Here is a 16,074-nt window from a genome sequence, read left to right as displayed (position 1 = left end):
GCTTCCGCTTAGCAATCTTCAAGGGTATGAAGATGCACTCCCTCTCTCTCATTGCCAGCATCTCCTAGATTGATCTTGGTGACACGTAGGAAAATTTTGAATTATTGCTACGTTCCCCAACAGTGGTATCAGAGCTAGGTCTATGCGTAGATTCTATGCACGAGTAGAACACAAAGTAGTTGTGGGCGATGATTTGTTCAATTTGCTTGCCGTTACTAGTCTTATCTTGATTCGGCGGCATTATGGGATGAAGCGTCCCGGACCGACCTTACACGTACACTTACGTGAGACAGGTTCCACCGACTGACATGCACTTGATGCATAAGGTGGCTAGCGGGTGTCTGTCTCTCCCACTTTAGTCGGATCGGATTCGATGAAGAGGGTCCTTATGAAGGGTAAATAGCAATTGGCATATCATCGTTGTGGCTTTTGCGTAGGTAAGAAACGTTCTTGCTAGAAACCCATAGCAGCCACGTAAAACATGCAACAACAATTAGAGGACGTCTAACTTGTTTTTGCAGGGTATGCGATGTGATGTGATATGGCCAAAAGGATGTGATGAATTATATATATGTGATGTATGAGATTGATCATGTTCTTGCAATAGGAATCACGACTTGTATGTCGATGAGTATGACAACCGGCAGGAGCCATAGGAGTTGTCTTAATTTATTGTATGACCTGCGTGTCAGTAAAAACGCCATGTAATCACTTTACTTTATTGCTAACCGTTAGCCATAGTAGTAGAAGTAATAGTTGGCGAGACAACTTCATGAAGACACGATGATGGAGATCATGGTGTCATGCCGGTGATGAAGGTGATCATGCCGCGCCTCGAAGATGGAGATCAAAAGGCGCAAGATGATACTGGCCATATCATGTCACTTTATGATTTGCATGTGATGTTTGTCATGTTTACATCTTATTTGCTTAGAACGACGGTAGCATAAATAAGATGATCCCTCACTAAAATTTCAAGAGATGTGTTCCCCCTAACTGTGCACCGTTGCGAAGGTTCGTTGTTTCGAAGCACCACGTGATGATCAGGTGTGATAGATTCTAACGTTCGCATACAACGGGTGTAAGCCAGATTTACACATGCGAAACACTTAGGTTGACTTGACGAGCCTAGCATGTATAGACATGGCCTCGGAACACAAGAGACCGAAAGGTCGAACATGAGTCGTATAGTAGATACGATCAACATGAAGATGTTCACCGATGATGACTAGTCCGTCTCACGTGATGATCGGACACGGCCTAGTTGACTCGGATCATGTATCACTTAGATGACTAGAGGGATGTCTATCTAAGTGGGAGTTCATTAAATAATTAGATGAACTTAATTATCATGAACATAGTCAAAAGGTCTTTGCAAATTATGTCATAGCTTACGCTTTAGTTCTACTGTTTAAGATATGTTCCTAGAGAAAATTTAGTTGAAAGTTGACAGTAGCAATTATGCGGACTGGGTCCGTAAACTGATGATTATCCTCATTGCTGCGCAGAAGGCTTATGTCCTTAATGCACCGCTCGGTGTGCTGAACCTCAAGCGTCGTCTGTGGATGTTGCGAACATCTGACATACACGTTTTGATGACTACGTGATAGTTCAGTGCGTAATGCTAACAGTTTAGAATTGAGGCGCCAAAGACATTTTTGAAACGTCACAGAACATATGAGATGTTCCAAAGACTGAAATTGGGATTTCAGACTAGTGCCCACGTCAAGAGGTATGAGACCTCTGACAAGTTTCTTAAGCCTGCAAACTAAGGGAGAAAAGCTCATTCGTTGAGCATGTGCTTAGATTGTGTGAGTACTATAATCGCTTGAATCGAGTGGGTGTTAATCTTCCAGATGAGATAGTGATGGTTCTCCAAAGCCACTGCCACCAAGCTACTAGAGCTTCGTGATGAACTATAACATATCAGGGACAGACATGATGATCCTTGAGCAACTCGCGATGTTTGACACCGCGAAACTAGAAATCAAGTAGGAGCATCAATTGTTGATCGTTAGTAAAACCACTAGTTTCAAGAAGGGCAATGGAAAGAAGGGATACTTCATGAAACGACAAATTAGTTGCTGCTCTAGTGAAGAAACCCAAGGTTGAACCCAAACCCGAGACTAAGTGCTTCCGTAATGAGGGGAACGGTCACTGAAGCAGAACTACCCTACATACTTGGTAGATGAGAAGGCAGGCAAGGTCGACAGAAGTACATTGGATATACATTATATTAATGTGTACTTTACTAGTACTCCTAGTAGCACCAGGGTATTAGATACCGGTTCGGTTGCTAAGTGTTGGTAACTCGAAATAAAAGGCTACGGAGTAAACGGAGACTAGCTAAAGGTGAGATGACGATATGTGTTGGAAGTGTCATATTTTATTCTTTCTTTTATTTTTTTGCTTCGAGGAATCCTCTTTTCGACTCTGACTCCCCCACTCCAGTCGGTCTTTTTTGGTTTTTCTTGTAAAAGGTTGGATTCTTCCTGCAAAATTGGCTATGAATCGCCTGATTTTCTTTTGCAACTAAGCTTAAAAGAAACATAGTAGTCTTTCAAGCCATTAGAAAAGGACTAAAAATTAATTAAAGTATTTCAAATTTAAAATTTGAATTTCCGCTTCAGCTTCCCCGGTTTAGTTGGCACTACTAATTTTTACGGCCTCCTTAGTCACCCTATCCACTCTCGTCCTGTTTTCGAATAAGAATTGAAGGAAAAACAGGCAAGCACTCAAGCGTGAGCTGAAATACCGGCACTTTCGAGTTCGGTTACTTAAGTACAGAGATTGGAACAACCCAAGGTTGATGTGATCAAACATCGCACGCTCCCTCTACCATAGAGATTGGTGTTAAACCTAAATAATTGTTATTTGGTGTTTGCGTTGAGCATAGACATGATTGGATTATGTTTATCGCAATACGGTAATTCATTTAAGGAGAATAATGGTTACTCTGTTTATTTGAGTAATACCTTCAATGGTCTTGCACCTAAAATGAATGGTTTATTGAATCTCGATCGTAGTGATACACATGTTCATGCCAAAAGATATAAGATAGTAATGATAGTACCACATACTGGTGGCACTGCCATTTGAGTCATATTGGTATAAAAACGCATGAAGAAGCTCCATGTTGATGGATCTTTGTACTCACTTATTTTTGAAAAGATTGAGACATGCGAACCATGTCTATTGGTAGATATGCATGAAGAAACTCCATACAGATGGATCGTTTGGACTCGCTTGATTTTGAATCACTTGAGACATGCAAATCATACCACATGGGCAAGATGACTGAAAGGCCTCATTTTCAGTAAGATGAAACAAGAGAGCAACTTGTTGGAAGTAATACATTTGATGTGTGCAGTCCAATGAGTGCTGAGGCACGCAGTGGATATCGTTATGTTCTTACTTCACAGATGATTTGAGTAGATGCTAAGAATATTTACTTGATGAAACACAAGTCTGAATTATTGAAAGGTTCAAGTAATTTCAGAGTGAAGTTGAAGATCGTCGTGACAAGAGGATAAAATGTCTATGATATGATCATAGAGATATCTGAGTTACGAGTTTGGCACACAATTCAGACATTGTGGAAATTGTTTCACAACTAATACCGCCTGGAACACCATAATGTGATGGTGTGTCCGAACATCATAACTGCACCCTATTGGATATGGTGCATACCATGATGTCTCTTATCGAATTACCACTACCGTTTATGGGCTAGGCATTAGAGACAACCGCATTCACTTTAAATAGGGCACCACACAATTCCGTTGAGACGACACCGTATGAACTATGGTTTAGAGAAACCTAAGCTGTCGTTTCTTAAAAGTTTGGGGCTGCGACGCTTATGTGAAAAAGTTTCAGGCTGATAAGCTCGAACCCAAAGCGGATAAATGCATCTTCATAGAATACCCAAAACAGTTGGGTATACCTCCTATTTCAGATCTGGAAGCAAAAGTGATTGTTTCTAGAAACGGGTCCTTTCTCGAGGAAAAGTTTCTCTCGAAAGAATTGAGTGGGAGGATGGTGGAGACTTGATGAGGTTATTGAACCATGACTTCAACTAGTGTGGAGCAGGGCACAGGAAGTTGTTCCTATGGCACCTACACCAATTGAAGTGGAAGCTTATGATAGTGATCATGAAACTTCGGATCGAGTCAATACCAAACCTCGTAGGTCGACAAGGATGCGCACTACTTCAGAGTGGTACATAATCCTGTCTTGGAAGTCATGTTGCTAGACAACAATGAACCTACGAGCTATGGAGAAGCGATGGTGGGCCCGGATTCCGACGAATGGCTCAAGGCCATAAAATCCGAGAGAGGATCCATGTATAAAAACAAAGTATAGACTTTGGAAGAACTACTTGATGGTCGTAAGGTTGTTGGGTGCAGATGGATTTTAAAAGGAAGACAGACAATGATGGTAAGTGTCACCATTAAGAAAGCTCGACTTGTCGTTAAGATGTTTTCCGACAAGTTCAAGGAGTTGACTACGATGAGATTTTCTCACTCGTAGTGATGCTAAGAGTCTGTTTGAATTATATTAGCAGTTACTGCATTATTTATGAAATCTTGCAGATAGGATGTCAAAACATTGTTTCGTCGACGTTTTTCTTGAGGAAAGGTTGTATGTGATACAACCAGAAGGTTTTGTCAATCCTGAAAGATGCTAACAAGTATGCAAAACTCCAGCAATCCTTCTAAGGACTGGAGTAAGCATCTCAGAGTTGGAATATATGCTTTGATGAGATGATCAAAGATTTTGGGTTTATACAAAGTTTATGAGAAACTTGTATTTCCAAAGAAGTGAGTGGGAGCACTATAGAATTTTTGATGAGTATATGTTGTTAACATATTGTTGATCAGAAATGATGTAGAATTTCTGGAAAGCATACAGGGTTATTTGAAAAGTGTTTTTCACTAGAAAACCTGGATTAAGCTACTTGAACATTGAGCATCAAGATCTATAAGGATAGATCAAAAACGCTTAATAATACTTTCAATGAATACATACCGTGACAAGATTTTGAAGGAGTTCAAAATAGATCAGCAAAGAAGGAGTTCTTGGCTGTGTTACAAGGTGTGAGTATTGAGTAAGACTCAAGACCTGACCACGGCAGAAGAGAGAGAAAGGACGAAGGTCGTCCCCTATGCTTTAGATGTAGGCTCTACAGTATGCTATGCTGTGTACCGCACCTGAAGTGTGCCTTGCCATGAATTAGTCAAGGGGTACAAGAGTAATCCAGGAATGGATCACATGACAGCGGTCGAACTTATCCTTAGTAACTAGTGGACTGAGGAATTTTCTCAATTATGGAGGTGGTAAAAGAGTTCGTCGTAAAGGGTTACATCGATGCAAACTTTGACACTAATCCGGATGACTCTGAGTAGTAAACCGGATTCGTATAGTAGAGCAGTTATTTGGAATAGCTCCAAGTAGCACGTGGTAGCTGCATCTACAAGATGACATAGAGATTTGTAAAGCACACACGGATCTGAAAGGTTCAGACCCGTTGACTAATAACTTCTCTCACAAGCGAGATATGAACAAACCCCATGGGTGTTGGATTCATTACAATCACATAGTGATGTGAACTAGATTATTGACTCTAGTGCAAGTGGGAGACTGTTGGAAATATGCCCTAGAGGCAATGATAAAATGGTTATTATTGTATTTCCTTGTTCATGATAATTGTCTATTGTTCATGCTATAATTGTATTAACTGGAAACCGTAATACATGTGTGAATACATAGACCACAACATGTCCCTAGTAAGCCTCTAGTTGACTAGCTCGTTGATCAATAGATGGTTATGGTTTCCTGACCATGGACATTGGATGTCATTGATAACGGGATCACATCATTAGGAGAATGATGTGATGGACAAGACCCAATCCTAAGCATAGCACAAGATCGTGTAGTTCGTTTGCTAGGAGCTTTTCTAATGTCAAGTACCGTTTCCTTAGACCATGAGATTGTGCAACTCCCGGATACTGTAGGAATGCTTTGGGTGTACCAAACGTCACAACGTAACTGGGTGGCTATAAAGGTGCACTACAGGTATCTCCGAAAGTGTCTGTTGGGTTGGCACGAATCGAGACTGGGATTTGTCACTCCGTATGACGGAGAGGTATCTCTGGGCCCACTCGGTAATGCATCATCATAATGAGCTCAATGTGACTAATGATTTAGCCACGGGATCATGCGTTACGGAACGAGTAAGGAGACTTGCCGGTAACGAGATTGAACGAGGTATTGGGATACCGACGATCGAATCTCGGGCAAGTAACATACCGATAGACAAAGGGAATTGTATACGAGATTGATTGAATCCCCGACATCGTGGTTCATCTGATGAGATCATCGTGGAACATGTGGGAGCCAATATGGGTATCCAGATCCCGCTATTGGTTATTGGCCGGAGAGGTGTCTCGGTCCTGTCTGCATGGTTCCCGAACCCGTAGGGTCTACACACTTAAGGTTCGGTGACACTAGAGTTGTTATGGGAAATAGTATGTGGTTACCGAAGGTTGTTTGGAGTCCTGGATGAGATCCCGGACATGACGAGGAGCTCCGGAATGGTCCGGAGGTGAAGATCGATATATTGGACGAAGGGTATTGGAGTCTGGAATTGTTCTGGGAGTACCGGGTGACGACCAGCGTGACCGAAAGGTGTTTCGGAGGCCCCGGCAAGCGTTGGGGGGCCTTATGGGCCAAGGGGAAGGGGAAAACCAGCCCACTAAGGGGCTGTGCGCCCCTCCCAACCCCTCTCATGTAACGTGGAGAGGTGGGGGCGCCTCCCCTAGGGCAGCCACCCCTCCCGGCTTGGGGGGCAAGTTTCCCAGGGGTGGGGGCCCCCAAACCCATCTAGGGTTTCCCCTGTGGCCGCCGCCCCTCCCCTAGGGAACCCTAGGGCGCCTCCTCCACCCCTTCCCCCTATATATAATGAGGGAGAGAGAGGGCAGCCGCAACCTCTTCCCTGGCGCAGCCCTCCCTCCTCTTACACCTCCTCCTCCTCCGTAGTGCTTAGCGAAGCTCTGCCGGAGAACCACGAGCTCCATTGCCACCACGCCGTCGTGCTGCTGGAGTTCTCCCTCAACTTTTCCTCTCCCCTTGTTGGATCAAGAAGGAGGAGACGTCCCCGGGCTGTACGTGTGTTGAACGCGGAGGCGCCATCCGTTCGGCTCTAGATCGGATCTTCCGCGATTTGAATCGCCGCGAGTACGACTCCATCAACCGCGTTCTTGTAACGCTTCCGCTTAGCGATCTTCAAGGGTATGAAGATGCACTCCCTCTCTCTCGTTGCTAGCATCTCCTAGATTGATCTTGGTGACACGTAGGAAAATTTTGAATTATTGCTACGTTCCCCAACAGAAGGATACCGCGGGGGCTGCAGCAACGCCAACGAATGACCCAGCTCAGCAGGATGGCGACCTTAAACCTGCCGAGGCCCCAACAGGCGACCAGGCTCCGGAGGTCCAATCGCCTTAGGAGGCGCCCCAACCTCACGTTGACGCGCCCGCCCTCGTCGAGCATCCAGTTTATTTCGTTAGAACGGTACTGCGGGATGCAAGGGCACGGTACCCCATGCCTCGGAAGCTCTTGCTCGCGCTTTTGGTGGCCTTGCTTAAGCTACGGCACTACTTTCAAGGTCACCCAATCAAGGTCGTCTCGGCCTACCCATTGGAGAGGGTACTCAGGAGCCCTAACGCAGCTGGAAGAGTCGCTGAGTGGAATATCGAGCTGCAGGCGTTCCAGCTAGAGTTCAGCACAACCAGAGTCATCAAGGGAGCCGTGCTCGCCGACTTCGTGGCAGAATGGACGGACGCCCCGGAGCTTAAAGCAAGCGAGAATTGGTCTCTCTCGCCAGGAAGTGAAGCGCCGGACGATTGGGTGATGTATTTCGATGGCGCATTCACGCGCCAGGGCGCGGGGGCTGGAGCAGTGCTCATCTCGCCCACTCAGGACAAGCTCTACTACGCGGTGCAGCTCTGCTTCCAGCAGGGTGAGAAGGTCTCCAACAACATAGTGGAGTACGAAGGCCTCATAGTTGGCCTTAAGGTTGCGGTGGCCCTGGGAGTGAAGCGCCTCACCATCAAGGGCGACTCACTGCTCCTCGTCAACTTCTCCAACAAGGTATACAAGCCGAGAGACGAGCACATGGAGGCATACCTCGCGGAGGTACGCAAAATGGAGAAGCAGTTCTTGGGCCTAGAATTGCAGCACATGACCCGCTGCACCAACAAGGAAGCCAACGACATCGCCAAGAGAGCATCCAAGCGGCTACCCCAAGAGCCTGGCGTCTTCGAGGAGCGGCTCTTCAAGCCATCAGCAACACCACCACTTTCGAGGCTGGCGCTGCCTCGGGAGGAGCTCCCTCAACCACCTGCCTCGGGAGCCCCGGCCTGCGGCCCGACCTCGGGAGCGCGCTACTCTTGGCGCTCGATCCTCAGGAGGGGTGCTGGACCAAGGAGTTCAAGGAATACCTAACGCAAGGGGCGCTGCCGGAGAAGGAGGAGGACGCAGAGCGCGTGGCTCGGCAGGCCACGACATACTGCATCCAAGACGGTGAGTTATACAGGAAGCGGCCGAATGACGTTTCCCTGCGTTGTATCTCCAGGGAACAGGGGAAAGAGCTGCTAGCTGACATACACGGCGGGGATTGCGGGCACCACTCGTCGTCACGAACCCTCGTTGGCAAGGCGTTCCGCAGCGGGTTCTACTGGCCTACGGTGCTCAACGACGCGACTGAGCTGGTGAAGTCTTGTGAAGCCTGTCAATTCCACGCCAAGCAGATCCATCAGCCAGCTCAGGGCCTCCAGACCATCCCACTCTCGTGGCCATTTGTGGTCTGGGGGCTGGATATCTTGGGCCCGTTCCCTCGAGTGCCTGGGGGGTACCGCTACCTCTATGTCACCATCGACAAGTTCACCAAGTGGGCGGAGGTAGAAGCCGTCCGCACCATCCCGGCCGGATCCGCGGTCAAGTTCATCAAGGGTCTCGTGAGCCGGTTCGGGGTCCCCAACCGCATCATCACCGACAGCGGCTCGCAGTTTACTAGCAATCTCTTCAAGACATATTGTGCTAACCTTGGAACATAGATCTGCTACGCCTCGGTGGCACACCCCAGGAGCAATGGTCAGGCCGAACGCACCAACGCGGAGGTCCTGAGAGGCCTCAAGACTAGGACCTTCAAGAAGAAGCTCGAGGCCTGCGGCAGGGGCTGGCACGACGAGCTCCAGTCCGTGATGTGGTCGATCCGCACCACCGCCACCAAGCCAACGGACGAGACCCCGTTCTTCCTCGTCTATGGAGTAGAAGCAGTTCTCCTTCACGAGGTCAGGCATCGCTCCGCGCGGGTCCTGGCATTTGATGAAACGCAGCAGGACGCCATGCGGGGGATGGACCTTGTGCTGGGGGAGGAACGCCGCCGTGAAGCCACGCTCCGGGCGGCAAGATATCAGTAGACGCTGCGGCGGTATCACTGTCGCAGCGTCCGCTACAGGACGCTCGAGGTGGGTGACCTCGTCCTAAGGCGGGTGCTCTCCAGGGAAGGGCTGCACAAGCTCTCGCCCATGTGGGAGGGCCCGTTTAGGGTCGCCCACGGCTCCAGACCTGGTGCCGTGCGCCTGGAGACGCAGGACGGGGTACATATCCAGAACGCCTGGAACATCCAACACCTCCGGAAGTTCTACCCATGAAGAAAGGCCCAATGCCTGTGAAGAAGGCCCGGTGCCTGTGAAGGTCTCCGCTCGTGACACTCTCACGTAATAATGAGTGGGGCTGTACATGCCCCGGAGTCTCAGGAGTGCCGCCCTCGGGCCTCGGGGGCTCCCTCCCACGTCCTAGTGGCAACACTTAGCTCCGCGCTGGTGAGAAGACAAGAAGACTAGACTAGGTGCCCGACGCGGCTTTTCATTTGCTTTCCGTAGTTGGCTTGCCTCTCTTTAATGAAATTTGCTTTCTGGTGTTCCTTGCCGGTTTGGTTCCATCGCCTTTTGCCTCCGTTTCTGCTTTCGGTTCCTTGTTTTGACCTGTACTCCCTCTCGCACGCCTCGCGAGGGGGCTGGACAGGTGCCCTCGTGAGGGTTTTTCCTGTTTTTCACGAGGCACCCTCGTTCGAGCTCGTAAGCTGGCGCACTCCTCTCAATCCCTGCCCCTCGGGCATCGCGATGCGAAGCGCCGGATCGTGGCCAGCGACACCTGCGACCAGGGCTCGGAAGAATAAAAGTTTCCTAACGAATTTTGCAGTTCCTAGACGCCTCCCAGACCAAGGAGGCCTCGCCAGGTACTAGGAAGTGCGCGCTTCGCGAAGCAAAGACTACTTCGAGCGTGTCAAGCTAAGTTATCTCTACACGCCTACATAAAACGTTAATGCTGCAACGCGACACAGGAACAATAAACATAGCATAGCAACTTGGAAACCATGGTTCGTTGCACGCCCCTACAGGGCCCCATACTTGTCTCTTTCCTAATGCAGGAAGAAAAGGAAGAACGAAACAAAAGCAGCGCATGCCCCTGCAGCAGCTCGCGAGGATGGACCAATGGCGCCCTCTTGAGCTCAGCCAGACCCCTCCTCGCGCTTCACTGGGGCGCGGCGACGAGATGACCCACCGCCACCCTCAAAGCGGGCGTGGCGGCTGGTCGTAGCCTCCGCTGCTGGAGCTGTCGCCGGAGGGAGAATCACTGTAGCTGGGCGAGCAGCGGCCAGCACCGAAGGCAAGACCGTCCTCACCCTCGTCTCGACCATCGCCAAGGCCAAGCACCTCGTCGCCGTCATTGTCTTCGGGGAAGCACCGGATGCGACGGCCGTCTTCTCCGAACGCCCTCACGTAGAGGGACGCGTTGCCATAGTATTTGAAGTGGAGGGTGCACCGCCTGCCCAAGCCGCGCGCGGGGGCAAATGTCTGCTAGCCGCAGGCCAGGGCTGCGTTGCCTGCGACGGAGACCTCGACCGCGACCCATGAAGCTTTGCTGCAGCAGCCGTCCGCCTGCAGCCAGAGTCCGCCTGGACCTGTGGCCGGCAGCTCGCCAGCAAAGAAGCGCGGGAGCTGAAGCCAGGTGCCGGCCGGGTTCTTCGACCACACGACGAACTCCGGCAGCACCTCCGCCGAGTGAAAGCACGGCCGGGGAGGCCGTGCGACCATGGCGCGCCTCCCTTCATCGACAGGGCTGCCACGATCTGGGCGAGTCCCACCACAAGAAGAGGCGCGGCCGCGGCCGCGAGGGGCCGCGGCGGGGGTCGCGATGTACTTGCGGGGACGGCCGCGCCCACGCTTGGGCGGCGGAGAGCCGGGCCCCTCTTGGCGGGCCTTGCCCTTCTCTGCGGCCGAGAACCTCTTCGTGGGCGCCATGGGAGTCACTACTAGCAATGAAGCAAGGAAGAAGAAGCGAGCGGAGCAGGAAGAGATGAGCAACGGGGGCTCTGCCTCCTCCTCATTTATAGCGGGAGAAGGCCAAACGGCAACCCCACGATCACAGGTAATGATGAGTTTTCTCTGCATGCAGCAGGGACTCGTCAAGTCGGACAGTTGCCGAGGCAACGTGGGGAAGCGGAGACGCCCACGTCCAATCAATCGCCACGCGCCGAGTGGGGCCGCAGGCTGTTGGGGCCCATGGCGCTCCGCACTTGCCCTTTGGCTTCGCCTCGAAGCCAAGTTCGAGCGCGCCTTGGGCCCGGGGGCTACTGTCGGCGTCCTGGAACAAGGGTCCCCAGACTTGCCTGCTTGCGTCCCACAGCGTGGCTCTACCAGCGGCCCTGTACGACCCATCTTCACTAGCAAACACTCAAGACCCTCGCGAGGGGCCAAGCCTCGCAAGGCGGACGACACAAGACCTCCTCGGGGGCAGCCTCACCAGGCGGGCTCGCGAGGGGCGGAGAGATAAAGGCAAGGGACACCTCGCGAGGTTCCTATGATGCAAGCCATGACGACTGGAGCCAGGCGGGCACCAGCGCGCCCAGTGTCCTCGCTTCCTCTTTGGTGCTAAAGAGGCAAGCGCAGGCGAGGAGTCCCGAGGCATCAGGCAAAGGTTTCCATATCGGTGCAACGAGACCAAGACCAGCAGGACGATAGGATGGAGGTCACCGTGGAGCCCAAGACGGCGTCACCACCAGAGCCTTTGGCAGGCGAAGACCACCTTTAGTCAGGATAACTTGTACTAGTTGTCTCCCTTCGAATTTGGCCGTTGTTGGATCCCTTCCCGCTCAATATTCGGGTAGAGGACCAGGGCCTCTATAAATAGGGCTAGCCACCATAGTAGGAGGCAACTCGAGCTCATCTTGGACCATCCAGATCATCCTCAACCACACACAAGTTCACCAAGCACAAGAGCACCTCTCCTCAGGAGGCTGTTCTTCCCTTGTAACTGTTCATCCTCAGCCCAAGAGGCCATCCACCACACCACACTGGAGTAGGGTATTACACCACATCGGTGGCCCGAACCAGTATAAACTCTTGTGTCTCTCTTTCTGTGGGTTCGACGCGCTAAGCTTTGAGATCACGGTGAGGGTGAGGGCGTGATTAGGTAGGGAGAGATCTTCGTGTAAACCCCAGTGTTCGAACCTCAAGGGTTTTGCTGGAACCCGAAATCCGACAAGCATTATGTCAAATTATATCATGATTGTTTTGAAAAAAGTGTTGTCATCCGAGATATCCTATTATTGCTCGCTAGTTGGTTATGTCATTGATGTGAGTAAATGTGATACCTAAGTGTTATTGTGAATATGGTTAATTCGTAATCTTTGCTGAAAACCTGAACATTGGTTAGGCATATTTAAAACAACAAGATCAAACGGAGTTCGTAAAAAATATTCTTTATCATTTTTAGTTTGTAAACTGAATTGCTTGAGGACAAGCAATGAGTTAAGCTTGAGGGAGTTGATACGTCTCTCTCGTATCTACTTTTCCAAACACTTTTGCTCTTGTCTTGGACTCTAGTTTTCATGATTTGAATGAAACTAACCCTGGCTGACGCTGTTTTCAGCAGAATTGCCATGCTGTTGTTTCTGTGCAGAAATCAAAGTTCTCGGATTGACCTGAAAATTTACGGAGAATTTTTATGGAATATATAAAAAATACTGGCGGAAAAATATACCAGAGGGGGTCCACCCAGGAGCCACAAGCTGAGGGGCGCGCCCACACCCCCCAGGGCGCGCCCTGCAAGCTTGTGGACCCCGTGGACCTCCGGCAACCTTAACTCCAACACTATATATACCTATTCACCAAGAAAAAAAAATCAAAGAGAAGCATTCATCGCATTTTACAATTCAGAGCCGCCGCGACCCCCTGTTCTTCATCGGGAGGGCTGATTTGGATTCCGTTCGGGGCATCGGAGGGTAGAATCCGTCACCGTCGTCATCGCCAACTCATCTTCCCCGCCAATTTCATGATGCTCACCACCGACAGTGAGTAATTCTTTCATAGACTTGCTGGACGGTGATGGGTTGGATGAGATTTATCATATAATCAAGTGAGTTTTGCTAGGGCTTAATCCCTAGTATCCACTATGTTCTGAGATTGATGTTGCTATGACTTTACTATGCTTAATGCTTGTCACTAGGGCCCGAGTGCCATGATTCAGATCTGAACCTATTATGTTTTCATGAATATATGTGTGTTCTTGATCCTATCTTGGAAGTTATATGCACCTATTACGTGTTATGATCCGCATACCCCAAGGTAACAATAATTGGGATTCTTTCCGTTATTACCATAGTTTGAGGAGTTCATGTATTCACTAATTGCTAATGCTTTGTTCCGGTTCTCTATTAAAAGGAGGCCTTAATATCCCTAGGTTTCCTTATGGACCTCGCTCTCACGGGAGGGTAGGGCAAAATATGTCATGCAAGTTCTTTTCCATAAGCACGTATGGCTATATATACAGAATATATGCATACATTACATTGATGAATTGGATCTAGTTCTGTGTCGCTCTTGGTTATAACTGCTACATGATGAATATCATCCTACGCAATTATCCCTCGCAGATCCAATGCCTACGCCTTTCATATATTTATCTTTGCTAAGTTACTTTCTCCGTCCCTACTGTTACAACCACTACAAAATTGCTACTATTACTTTTACTACCAAACTATCATACTACTTTGCTACTGATCACCTTGCTGCAGATATTTAGTCTTTCAGGTGTGGTTGAATTGACAACTGGACTGCTAATACTTGCGAATATTCTTGAGTAAAATACATGCGCGGTCCTAATTATTTTGCGAAAATGTCAAGTAAGTCCCAAATCTATGAAAATGCACATCGCAGTCCTAAATCTTTTGTAAGTGGTTCATGGGAGGTCCTATTGACCTCGACCCCGTTGACCGACTGGTGTGGCGCTTTGACCACTTCCATGTAAGCACTATTTTGCACAGAACCCCCTGCGAAGTCATATCTTCTAAGTTCATGGCCCTCTTCATGCAACTCGGCACTGCAGTAAACCAATCAAAATGCATGGAACTCGCAGCACTGCTCCCGCTTGTTCCCTTCGCCGGCCTTCTCTACCTCGGGTTCTGAAAGAAGAAACGCGAAGACGACAGGGACTTGGCACGGCGCCTCTCCCTCCGGCTCCTCGGCCGGATCCCCGCGCTCTACCAAGTTGATGTGCGTGCATGGCGCACTCGCCCAGTTTACGCAGGAGCAATTAGTGTCGGCTGCCGAGGTAGTGGGCCCGTCGTCCTCGGGGGCCACTGCTCGAGCGCCCAGCTGCTAGCACCGCTCCCGCCGTGCCATGGCCGCTGCGTGCACGGTGGCCGAGCACACAACAGCTCGGTCACTGGGACTGGGTCACGCCGACCATTCTCGAGACCCTGTTCCTCCCTATTCGAGCTCTGCTCCTTCTTCAGGAACCTCCCACCACGGCCTCCTCATTCATCGTCTCCGGCGAGGCAAGCCACCACGGCGAGCGACAGCCAAATTGAGGACTCGCGTGCCGGTGAGTTCAGTCACAGCGATGGCTGGCAGGAGGTGCGCGAGGCTGTGTGCGTGTACTGGTGTACACCCGAGACCAGACAGACGAGCCCGCCTGCAGCTTCACTGCGTGGTGCGTGCTCAAGTTCCCTCGGCAATAACATCGCTAGCTAGCTACGTGGTGCGGCGCGGCATGAACCTGGTGACCAAGGTCACCAAAGCTGGCTTTAAGCAGGCAGGTGGATGGATTTTCAGGGAGCTAGCTCACGTACGTACGTCGCAGCTTACACGCCTTCTAGCTTGATCGATCTGCGTCGGCTTCGGGGTCTCGCACATGCGCCCATGGCTGGCGGGATGGCACACGTGGCGTGGCATGGGTCCTCGGCACACACACCTGGCCGGCGGCACGACACCTCGGAACGTCGGGGTATGCCCTAGACTTTGGTACGCACCGCAGTGCCGGCTACTGCAGGTGCTTGCAACGAGGGGAGCATCTATCGCCGCCGCGGTGGACATGAGCAGGGCGTTTTACCGGTTCAGTGAAAGACGTGATCTACCGGACCGCCAATGAACCACTTATGAAAGATTTCGGACTGCGATGTGCATTTTCATAGATTTAGGACCCATTCGACATTTCTGCAAAAGAATTAGGACCGCGTATGCATTTTACTCAATATTCTTTGGCTCCCCTTGTGTCGAATCAATAAATTTGGGTTGAATACTCTATCCTCGAAAGCTGTTGCGATCCCCTATACTTGTGGGTTATCACTTGTGTGACACAGAGGGCATCATAGGATAGCACTAGTTTACATTACAACTCATATCAATCACACCATACCACAATTAATCCATAGGGCAAAATAAATCTACTCAAACATCATAGGATTGCCACACATCATTGGATAATAATACCTAGCATTAAGCACCATGTTCAAGTAGAGATTACAATGGGAATAGAGAGGTTATAGCACTGCATAGAGGGGAAGAGAGTTGGTGATGACGGCGGCGAAGTAGTTGGCGTAGATCGCTTTCATGATGGTTTCCCGGATGGTGCTCCAGCGCCACTGGAAGAGAGGTGAGAGCCCCCCTCTTCTTGCTTGGCCTCCCCCTAGATGGGAGGAGGGTTTCCCCCTCTGGTCCTTGGCCG

Source organism: Aegilops tauschii, chromosome 3 (genome assembly GCF_002575655.3).
Source record: "Aegilops tauschii subsp. strangulata cultivar AL8/78 chromosome 3, Aet v6.0, whole genome shotgun sequence".
Taxonomy (NCBI): Eukaryota; Viridiplantae; Streptophyta; class Magnoliopsida; order Poales; family Poaceae; genus Aegilops; species Aegilops tauschii.
The sequence above is the reverse complement of the archived record's forward strand: the minus strand, read 5'-3'. Positions refer to the sequence as shown.